Raw genomic sequence first — 12772 nt, 5'->3', positions numbered from 1 at the left:
CCAGTGAGTTTTTGAGTCAAGGTTCCTAGCTAACATTTTGAGTTGCTGTTCTCAGCTCGTAAAGAACCTAGAGTGCTCAGAGTAGACATTTTTTTTTACTAGTTTAACTAAAGTATGACTTGGTTTTAAGATACGGCAGAACATATTTTTGGTTTAAGGTTTAAAGATTATCTTAAGGTAATAATAGTTTCAGAGGTCTTTCTCCTTCCAAAAACTCTGTAGTCTAGGGGAAATCTGCTCTTCATTTTCCTCCTTTCCTAACTTCTCCTTCTAAAAGACTTCCTACATCTTCCACTCCCATATATTGGCCACTTACTTCATGAGAGAAAGATGAGGCTGTCGTTCTCATAAAGATTTACAGTCTCCCGAACCCTCAGTAATGTCAGTATTAGTCAGAATCAATTCAATGGCAGAGGAATTAAATCATACCCCGAAGAAACTGTGAGGGATGGGAATAAACTGGGTACCAAACAGAGAGCACTGGAAAGATGATGATAGCAGATCAAAATGATTAGCTTGACTTGGTTTCCCCTCTCATACACTTTGGGCTAGATGTGATTTTTCAATATTTTCTGTGTTTTTATATTTTGTTTTTTTCATAATGGGGTTTATCTCTGATGTAGCTTGCCATTGTGGGTAGCCTTCTTGAATCTTTGTTGTGTGTTTTTCTGTGTGTTGGTATATGAAACCCAGGATGGATGAAGCTAAATAAAACAACCAGAATAAGCTTTCCTGGAGGGAACGACGAGGGGGAGGGGGGAGCTGATATCAAGGACTTCAAGAAAGAAGAAAAGGGTTTGAAACGGATTGTGGTAGCAATTGGATAATACTGCTTGATGTGATTGAACTATGGAATGATACGATGTCTGGATTAGCTCCTAATAAAATAGTTTGGAGGGGAAAATATATCCTTTGTTTCTTTATAGTTCATCACATTATCTTTATTTTCAATAGGTTTTTTTAAACTTAAAAGCCCAAAGCTGGTCAGCAATCATATTAAATCTCCAATTTTAATTATGTTTACAGCTGTGTTTCTCAAAGTAGCATCAAACATAGAATAATATCGAAAACTGGGTAAGGTCACACTCCTACCTCCATCTCCCATGCCTAGCCCCGTCCTCACCCCCACACCATACACACTTACCCAACTTACCCAACCCCATTTTCCGGAGGATCTTTCATCTCCTAATATAGGATGTAATTAATACATTTATGACATCGTTGACTTTTTCCCCAGCAGTGATTAACACACTTACACACACATAGACGTAATAGTGGCCAGAGGGCACCAAGAATCTGGCTCCTTAGAACAATTCCTAAGAGGAGTCATGGTGCTGTAGCCCGTATTTGGCTGCTAACTGCAAAGTCAGCAGTTCAAAACCACCATTCGCTCCACAAGAGAAAGACGAGGGTTTCTGCTTGTCTCAGAAACCCACAGCAGCAGTTCGATCTGTCCTTGAAGGTCACTAGGAGTTGGAGGCAACGACGGTAGTGAGAACAGTTCCTGGCCGATATTGTAGATATTCAATAAATATTTGCTGAATTAGTCAAATTTAAGTTCCTAGGCCTCACTGCAAATCTTCCAAATAGATCTCTGCAATGGAGCCCTGAAGTCTGCATCTTCACCAACTCCCCCAAGAGGATACACTAACTTCTCCACTGGCCCGGATGGAGCCACTCTCTTTACACATGGCCACACCACTAGAGTAATGACAAAAATAAGCTTGTGGCAGACACTGTCCACAAGATATAAATAGCTGAGTGCTGAACTTAAAGACATTAAAACAAGATTAGATGAAGTGAGAGGCAAATTCCTCAGTTTTTGAGGATGACATTCAAAATTTTTCTCCACTGCAGTCACCCACACAAATCCAACAGAATATTTTGAGCCAAAGTTTTAAATTATATCCCAAGGGTTCTTACATAACCACAAGTCAGATTACAACTAAGAAGAATTATTTTGACTATGATTTTTAGCCGCAAATTCAAAGTAACAGATACTTTCTTTATACCTATAATTTATACCTATACCTTTATACCTTATATCTTTATACTTTTACCTACAGTACCAGCAGTACTGTACACACTATTCAAAACATATATTTTAGATTGTTCTTGGGAAAGTAAGCTCTAAGTCATAAGAGGCATTATAGGGAAAAAGACTGAAAATAAGATTAAATTGGCCATCCTGAGTAAGAAATTATATTTCTTAGGGAAGTTATTTTACATGAGATCATGCACAAAGATGAAAGAAAATAAAAACACTAGACTGCCAATGGGAGAGTTGTTTCCTCATCTGTCATGCAGAAATGTGTGTACCTCTCTGCCTTTCTATACAGGTGGTAAAGAAGCTAAAATGAGGTTATGAGCTACTAGAAGATATCAAAGAAGTAGTTTATATTTACAAAATATGGTTTTTCTTGTCTATCATTTAAGATTTCCTGTGGTGACTCTTTAGAATCTTTGCTCTGAATTATAAGGATTTACCAAACTTTTACGACAACTTGAATGATGTAAAAGGTGAAATGTTCATCTCCTAGCTAAAGTTCAGTAGTTCAAAACCTCCCAGAGGTCCCATGAAAGACAAGCTGTGTGATCTGATTCCCAAAGGTCATGAACTCAAGAACCACCACCAAAGACGCTAGATCAGCAACAACAACCAAACTGCTCTATCGGTTTTCCATGATGGGAAAGTCATCAAAGGAACATTTTTGAGAGAGTAAGAATTCCAACACTGAAAACTTTCCTTTTCCCTTTTTGAAAAATGTTGTCTTTCATTCTGTTAGAGGTGGGGGAGTCAAAGAATATTGCTGCTGGGGTTCCAGTTCATCCTCTGGTGTGGTTGCTGTTGTTAAAATGAAACACCTCCCTACGTGGCTCTCTCATCCATGCCCTGTAACTCCCACCAAATGATGGAGCAGGACTCTGGAAAGAAGGGGTGTGAAACACCAAAAGAGGGGTTGGTCCGTTTTGGTTGCCATGCCTGGGACGATCAAGGGAGAAAGAAGATGCAGCAGCAGAGCACATTTGAGATCCCTCTCTGCCGGAAGTGGCAGAGGCCAGGATCAGAGGCCCCAGAGGCTGCAGCACAGAACCCGTGAAACAGAGCAATGGAGCCATGCTGAGACCAGGGGCAGAGGCAAGGATGCTGTGAGACAGTGAGGTGCAGGGACAGGTGGGCTTCTGGGTCCATTGAAGCCGAGGCCAAGGGACCACATGGCTAAGAAACTGAGGACCAGCAAGAGACTCGGCCGCTCATGAGGAATGGTACTGTTGTGGACAAATGACTGTATCCTTCATGTTTTCTAATCCCCTTAATGTTTTCTGATCTTGGTTCGTGGTAACCTGTTACCTTTCCTACTAAACTCCCTTAATCATGAGTATTGTCTGTGCGGCCATAGCAATGTAGTTGGTGTCAGAGAAAGGTAAAAGAAGGATGAGGGGTGGAGGCAAGACTGACCTCTGCCTTGTGGCAATTGGCCTTGTGCTAAGGTGGAGAAGGACGCTCGCTCTCCCCACTGAAACCAGAGGAGGTCAAAGGTGGCCTCCACATAGGCTTTTCATATACCAGTCTCCTAACAGTGCGTATTCAAGTGTAGCAAAGGTTATCCTATGAGAATTTAGTTGGGAAGCCTCACTTCACCCACCTTAAAGCTCTATCTTTCCCCTCAGAGTTGTTGCTGTGTCCCAAACTCAAAGAATATTGAAAAGGAACATGATTTCGGTCACTCAAGGATGTCAAAACTGCTGTTTGGACACAGTCGAAGTAAAAAACTACAAATTTCTTCAGGGATGGGTCAGAGAGATGGAAGCAGTGAATAAACCTAAATGGAGGATATATCTAGAAACAATAACCTCACTTTTGATATTTTTATTTGATGAAGAATGTTCTAACTTCTTATTGTGAATTAATTAAATTTTATAGAGCTGATCATAGATTTTACATCCAACAATTCATACAGAAATTGATTCAGCTCATTCACTGCAATCCTCTCAATAGAGAAAACATCACTCACTCCACTGCCCATTTTTTCTCTCTGTTCCTGCTTCTTTCCTAAGCCTCAGAACTTAAACGTTACTGACCTTTTGATTTTTTTTAATAGTTAAACTTTATTTCAGCAATGTCTTCTAATACATAAATAATGTAAAGTCTTTAACTAATTCCTGATTGGCCTTTGATCTTAAAGGTTGATGAACACTGGAGAGTTCATGCATGAAGTTAGTTCCACGCATTAGTTCCATGCATGAAGGGTGACTGTTGGGAACCCCAACAGTCTCTAGCCAACAAGAAACCTGGTTTCTTCTGTGATTTTGAGTTCTATTCCTTCTTTTTCTTCACTTTATTCAGGACCTACCAAAGCAGTCCTTTGCAGAGTAGTTGGTAGTGGTAGCTGAGCACCCTCTAGTTCCTCTGGTCTGGGGACTGTAGAGACTGGTGTTTGTGCAGTCTTTCAGGCCACCGGGCTAATTGTTTCCATGTGTTTTTCAATCTCCATCAGTCATTTTCTCCTCCAGACAGGAAGAGATCAATGGTTTCACCTTACATGACTGTTGACAAAGACTGCTATGATTTTATAGCAATATTGTTTTACTTACTCTCATATTTTCTTCTTTCTTTTTACTCTCATAGTTTCAACATCAATTCTTAACATTTTGTTCATTTAGAAGTACCTCTATATCAATGCTCTCATTTCTTTATAGTAAGCACAATAAAGGAAATGGAGTATGCACAAATAAAGTAGCAGGAAAAAGAAACAGAAGAGGCATGCTCGACAGAGATGAAAAGCATAGGGCATATGCCTTTACAGGCACTGAGGAAATGTCAACATTCTATTCTGTGCTGGTCAACTGAATCATGTAAGCATTTAACATCTGTTTGGACACAGTCTAAGTGAAAAACTACAAATTTCTTCAGGGATGGGTTAGAGATGGAAGCAGTGAATAAACCTAAACTTCTCTCTTTACTTATTTGTTTGTTTGTTTGATGACTCTAATCTACCCTCTGAAATACAGAGACCACCCCAGCAGTCCAGTCCACACTGTCCTTTCCCTTCTCAGAACTGCTCAGCACTACTGTCTCTGTGACTCTTTTGCGCAAAGTCCTATATTGACACACGTTGTTTATAACAGTTTCTTTGATTCTTATTATTTCCTTATAATTTGCTATTATACATATATACTACATAACTATTTTAAAATCCAGTACATTAAAAAGAAAGAACAAATGTGTCTATAGTCTAATAGTCCAGAAACTGCCACTTAATAATATTGGGATGTATTTACTTCAGACTTATAAACTTAAAACACAGATGTATGTATCTATCAATAGGTCAAAATGAGCCACATACATACTTTTTGTTTTCCTAAAGTAATTGGATTAATCTGCTAGTTATTGTAAAGGAAGATTCTGGTTCCACAAAGAAAAGGTAGTGCCTTTTAGGAGAGTGCATACATTTAAAAACAGAAAAGGATGTCTATTCACAGCTATCAGAAGACTGAAAAATCTTTCTAATCTACCAAAACAACTTGGTTAAAACAGAAGGCGAGTCAATTTCTCTTTAATAAGATAGGCAAGAAGAATGTCGTAATAACATTTTATGAGATACAGAAAACTTCTGTCCTCTCTACTTAGAACTTAGTTCTACTCTGGTAGCAAACACTATATTACTAGGGGAGGAGGGGAGGTCTGTGTATGATCTGAAAACTGTAAAATATCTACAAAGTATTACAAAAAAGAAAACAAAATACTAACATCATAAAATTGCCATACTCTGTCACAAAGAATGATTTGGCAGCTTTCTGTGAAAACTGGCACTACATATGTATTTATGAGTCAAGAATGCGTATTATTCCACCTTAACATCAGAAGCCAAAAAATAAATCTTTCTCCCTTTCAGACTTCCTTCAAACACCTGTTCTCAGCACAAAAACTTAAAGGTCATTCATCTACCTGTTCATTCATTCAATAACCCAAGCACTTGTGGAACACCTGGGTACTTTGTGCAGGAGTCTGCTGGTCAATGGGAATACAAACATAGATAACACAATCTATGCCCCTAGAGAACTCACAGTCTAGAATTTATGAGATAAGGCATATTTACTATCTAATAATATGCCAAGGTAGGCACCATAGTTGATTACCTACTGGGCTGTTATCTGCAGTGTCTGCAATTGCACCTGAGGGCTCCTTGCTCCTTGAGAAAAAAAAAGATAAGGCTTTCTGCTCTTCTACCCTGACATAAAGGGTCCCTATGAGTTAGAATCTACTCAGTGGTGGAGAATTTAATATCTAATCAGCATTGTAGCTTCCTAATTAGAAAATGTTTAAGCCATCTCTGATGATATGAGTATACATGCAAGTGTTACACATAATTGTAATATGATGTACAGATGTGTAAACATATACATTTAAACAGATGGGTACATACATAGATTAATATATAAGGGTATTCAAAACATTCATGGAAAAAATAGAACGAGAAGGCAATGGCATTCTTCCCCTACTTTTATGGAGTCTCCCTCCCACCATGCACATGCACAATTTAAAAAGAAGTAAAATTAGAATTCTCCTTGTTCTTTAGTGAGCACGGTGAGACTTCAGTTTCCTTACTTTGGGCCCATCGCCAGGAAAGATCAGAGTCTAGAAAAGTACATCATGTTTGGCAAAGTAGCATGTCAGAGAAAGGGAGAATTTCACTTAATAAAATGGATCAACAGAATAGCTGTGACAATAAGCTCAAACATACCAATGATGAGGAAAATGTTGGAGGTGCAGACAATGTTTTGTCTATTATGCACAACGTTGCCATGAGTTAGAGCTAACACAATAGAAACTAACCACAATAATGTATCTATGATATTTTTATGAACATAAATTTTGTAGATATATATTATTAATTTTTTGTTCAAACTCTTTCTATTTGGTGTGATATCACAGAAAATATACTTACTGGTCTAGGAGTCCAGAGTTATTATTCAGGCAATCTCAATTGCTTGTAAGCTACGTAACCCAGAGCAGGGTCTTGACTTTCATTAGCTTGATTCCCAATGCACAAGATGAAGGTAATAATACCCATTTAGCCTACCTCAAAGGCTTATTCTAAGGATAAACTGTCAGTAGATGTAATGATGCCTATTAAGTTGTAGATATCTATGCAACTGTATGGTTATTATAATCCAAGGCATGAGAACTCATTATTTTATCTTTTGACACTAGTGGAATACTCTCTCATGTAAATTTTTAAGTGAAACAATCCCAGATTCATATAAAAGTCTTACTCCTGTTAAGACTACTATTGAAAATTGAGTTAGGTAAACAAGCGGCCATCAAGCTCAGAAGCAAAAAAGCCCACCGGAAGAAGCACACCAACCTGTGCAATCAGGAGGTGTCAAAGGGATCAGGTATCAGGCATCATCAGAACAAAAAAATCATATCATTGTGAATGAGGGAGGGAGTGCGGAGTGGAGACCCAAAGCCCATTTACAGGCCACTGGACATCCCCTTACAGAAGGGTCCCGGGAAGGAGACGAGCCAGTCAGGGTGTGATGTAGCAATGATGAAACATACAACCTACCTCTAGTTCCTAAATGCTTCCTCCCCACCCCCACCCTCCCCCACTCCCACTATCATGATCCCAATTCTACCTTACAAATCTGGCTAGACCAGAGGATGTGCACTGGTACAGATAGGAACTGTAAACACAGGGAATCCAGGGCGGATGACCCCTTCAGGACCAGTGGTGCGAGTGGTGATACCGGGAGGGTGGAGGGAGAGTAGGTTGGAAAGGGGGAATGGATTACAAGGATCTACATATAACTTCCTCCCTGGGGTGGGGGGGGGCCGGACAACAGAAAAGTGGGTGAAGGGAGATGTCGGAGAGTGCAAGATATGACAAAATACCCATTTATAAATTATCAAGGGCTCATGAAGGAGGGGGGAGCGAGGAGGGAGGGATAAAAATGAGGAGCTGATGCTAGGGGCTTAAGTGGAGAGTAAATGTTTTGAGAATGATGAGGGCAATGAATGTACAGATGTTCTTTACACAATTGACGTATGTATGGATTGTGATAGGAGTTGTATGAGCCACTAATAAAATGATTTTTTAAAAATAAAATTGAGTTAGTATTAAAAATAAATGGTTAATTAATAAAAATGAAGTGAAGACTGGAAAAGTTCCCTTAATCACTTAGGGAGTATGTTAAACAAGCTGGTATGTAAATCTAAACTTCCAAGGAGCTGAGCTGGGAATCTACATATTTACTATGCACCCAGGAGATTTTTTTCATCCACTAAAAGGTAAAACCCACAGACTTATGCTGAAAAATCACCTAAGCTTTTTGACCACTGCAACAAATGTAGTTTTTTTAAGTTATTTTTATTAGAAAATTTACACCTTTTTCCAGTTCCTTTTAAAGTGGTTTTTTTTATTTTGAATGCATATACATTAGGGTATTAGTATTAGTTTTAAAATAGTTGCAAATTTATTCTGAAAGGTACAATCATTGGCCCAGAATAAACAAGTATGGGAAAAAGACAGAAACAATTAATCCAAAGGACTAAAGAACCAGGCAAACCCCGGCCTCCACTACCCTGTGACAGAAGAACTAGATGGTGCCTGGCTACCATGGTTAACCACTCCAAAAAGAATCACAGTTCGAGGCCCTGGATGGACTGGACATAAAATATGGGCAGAAGTCCAAATACTTTTTTTTAAAAGGTCAGGCTTAGTGGTGTGATAGAAACTAACGAAATCTCTAAGAACTACGGCCCTAGAACTGAATACCCCATGGCTCAACTTTCAGCCAGCTAATAGACGGATATAAGATGAACATTCACACCAGGGAGGTACACACTCCTTAGCAGCCAACCACAGGAGATAAAAAGGGCAGCATTTGCCCAATGACAACTTCTTAAAACTCAGAAGGCAAGATGAATAGAAAAGAACAAAAAAGAAACAGTATACACAAGGAGCAAGTGGTAAGATGCTGTTATATTGTGGGAAATGCAATTCATGATTCAAAATGTGTATGAATTTTTGAATGGCAAACCAATCTGCTCTATAAGCTTTCACCCAAATCACAATTTAAAAAAAAATTAATGTGAAATGTTACCCCATTTCATAACTAAAAAGCACACCCAAGTGCAATTGAGAAATATAGAATAGGCATTCTGGACCACTAAATGTAAAAACACATTTTCTCTTTGTAAGGTAAAGATAGATAATCAAATAATTGATAAAGATAATTAAAATAAGAATATGTAGTCAATGATTCCATAATTTTAATGGCAAAAAAGGGTCACTTGCATGTTCCTAAGTTGAATTTTAATATAAATATAGAACCTAAAAAAGAATCAAATTTCTAAAATTAATGATATACATATATTATTTCAGTATATCTAAATTTTTTCAAATTCTGTACATTCCTTACAACAAAAATGTTAAAAGCACAGTGTTGAACAAAGTCATCCCATGAATATTAAATTTTCCTGGAGCTTTTCCATTTTTTTTCAAATAAAAAATATATGAACAATAATCATTTTAATAAACATTAATTTTAAACTGATAAAGCTATAAATGACCTTTTAAAATTGTTGCCTTAATATTATAATACTAATTTAAAAGTGCTAACTTTAAAAGTACCTAACATCTCATAGAAAATAATGGTCCTGTAATGAAACTACAGTGCACATAATTCTAAATTGTAAGTCAGGAAATACAGCGCTTTAAAAAGCTCCATAGAGTTCTTTAAATGGTCTTTATATTTACATTTAAGGAACAAAAACTTACACACACTTTTCCTTGCAGCTGCTTTATAAAAGTGTATCCAAAGTTCCAAAACAAACTGCTAAAAAAAGCCTCACATTATTGTTGCATGTTTCTTACTAACAGACGTTTCTCTGTTAGCAACAGAAGGGCGCCTGTTCACTGAGGTGACTGAAAACCCAGAGTCTGTCATTCTTAACTAGGCCATAAGGGGGAAAAAATGCAATAAAAAAATAATAAACTCACTCAATAGTGGAAACAAAATAACAGGTCAGCTACAAACCCATCATTGTATGTGTAACTAGTTAACATTTTATTCTGTCCTGGTATACATCAAAAAAAATTTTTCCCTTCAGCTCAACCATAAAGCACGTTTTCACACATTTCCTTCCTGGCCATATTGTATGTTTAAGTCAAAGAAAGCACAGAACACTTGGGTAAGTTCTCACAGAATCTAAAGTTGCAGACCAAACCTGTAAAAAAACTATTACTTCACTCACCTCCCATCAGTTTTTCTTGCCTTTTCCCGGTTCCTTCTCTAACCAGCCCCCCTAAAAACCATCCAAAATATTCCCGTGTTAACAAATTCAAGGAATATTTGTAGTGCATGAATTGAAACAGAAGACATCCCATGGTTATTAAATGTAATTACGTCTCCTTCAAGGATAACTGTAGTGTAGTGTTACCTGCAGAGGGAAAAGAACAATTCAGTCTCTAGTCACCCAAGTGCAGAGGAAGTAGGATCAACAGATAAGAAAATCAAAGACTCTGGGTTGAAACAAAGCACAATGCTGAAGCCAGAGAAATCTAAATGAGTCCCGCATCCCTTTGGTAGCTAACCAAAACCCAAACAGAATACAAGTGTCCCATAGGGTTTCCAAGGATGCAAATCTTTTTTAAGAAACAACTTATTGTTCCTTAGGTGAAAGTTTATGTAGCAAATTAGTTTTCTCAATCAATAATTATGATACAAATTACCCCATGACTTCGGTTGTGATCTAAAAAAATGTGTCAGCACTCTCCTTATTTCCTCCCTGGGTTACCCATTCCACCAGTTTTCCTGTCCTTCATTGTCTTCTCATTTTTGGCTTAGGGCAAATGTTGCCATTGGTTCTTAGATCTCTCTCTCTCTCTCTCTCTCTCTCCCTCTGCCTCTGCCTCTCCCTCTCCCTCTGTCTTCCCCCTCCACCACCCTAGCGCTCCATTCTAACTAAAACCTTCTAAGTCAGTCTTGGTCAGATGGTTAGTTCTGGTAGCCAGGCAACATCTAGCTCTTCTGAAGGTCTCAGGGTATAGAAAGCGGTGGTTTATGTGGGCTGATTGAATTTGAAAGGTAGCCAGATTAGGGATAAAGGGGGTGTCTCCACCAAATGCCTACCCTAAACAAAAGCCAGCTGGCACTACCACAATAAGGGCGTTGGAAAGAAAGCAGGCACACTAATTAGACACCTATGGGAAAATCCAAACGGGGCATGCACAGATCCAGGCTACCAAGGCCCAGGTGGACGCCAATGTGGGCATACCCACGTTAGGCACCAGCAATATTACATCACACAGGTGTATCTAAACTCAGTCAATAAGGTCGGCCAGCACCCTCAACCACACTCTGCCTGCAGGTGGGGATAGGTGGGGAGAAACACCAGAGCCAGGGCAAGCCCCTCCTGCTTGTTCAGGTGCTCTCTTGCAGGTCAGAGGGGTGCAAGAGCTCTTGGTTTTTCCTGCTCTGGCTTCAGGCCCTCTTTTGGCTCTGTGGACTCTTTAGCACTCCCCTGAAGTGGCTATTTTCAGTCAAGAACTTTCCCACAGCCCCACCATGCAGCCTTGCACACTGTCCAGAGTTAGTGTGTACTTTGAGATCGTACCACCTGAAACTTCCCTCCCTCATAAAAGTTACTTGGATTTCTAAAAGTCCTTCTGAGGTGTGAATTCTTTCAGCGTCGAAAAGCAAGAACTGAGGTAAACCATCTCAGAATCCTAACAAACTGTTTCCTTGAGTTTTCATTTTCCTTCTGTTCTCTTGTACTCCAGGCAGGAAAAGACCAATAGTTGCTTCTTACATGGTCATCTGCAAGCTTTAAAGAACCCAGACACTACTCACCAGTATTTTTATGCCTCTACAAACTTCCCACCACCACAGAGGCAAACCATGGGCCTTTCATGTAGCAGTTGAGCACTTTAGGGCATACGTACAGAATAGAACTATACTCATGTTTTAAGGAGTCCTGGTTACCTATTAGGCTGCTAACCGTAAGGTCAACAGTTCAAAACCATTAGCCAATCTGAGGGAGAAAGGGGAGGCTTTCTGCCCCAGCCTCAGAAACGCAAAGGGACACTTCTACTTTGTCTGACATGTTGCTATAAGTCAGAACTGACTCGATAGCAGTGGGTTTGTTTCTCATGCTTAAATACTCAATCAATCAATGCTCACCTCCCACTAGAATCAGCCATGACCTAGTGGCCTACATTATCCATTTGGCTTACTTACGGAATGAGAGAATTCAACCACTGAATCATCAATGCCATATGTTATCACCACCAACCAACCCACTACCATCAAGTCGATGCCTCGTCATACCAACTTTGGGTATCTGAGGCTATAAATTGTATGGGAGTAGACCGCCTTATCTTTCTCCCGAGGAATGGCTACTGGTTTTAACAGCCAACCCTGAGGTCAGCAGTCCGATGTGGAACCCACTACTCCACCAGAGCTATCACTACATTCCTTAAAAGAGAAAAAGCAAGGGGAAGATGGAAGCAAGAGGAGACGTCAAGACCTTAGGGTGCTGGCTTTGAAGATGGAGGAAGAGGTCAAGAGACAAAGAACAAAAAGGGATTCATCTTTAGAAGCTGAGATGACAAGGAAAGACTCTCCCCTAGAGCCTGCAGAGCACCTTGATTTTGACCTAGTAAACATCTCTTTCAAACTTCTGGCCTCCAGAACTGTAAAATAATAAATTTGTGTTGCTTTAAGCCATAAAGTTTATGATAAGAAAACACAACAATGCTGA

Source organism: Echinops telfairi, unplaced genomic scaffold (genome assembly GCF_000313985.2).
Source record: "Echinops telfairi isolate 266 unplaced genomic scaffold, ASM31398v2 ScPeMD7_7406;HRSCAF=8444, whole genome shotgun sequence".
NCBI lineage: Eukaryota > Metazoa > Chordata > Mammalia > Afrosoricida > Tenrecidae > Echinops > Echinops telfairi.
Note: the sequence above shows the minus strand (reverse complement) of the source record.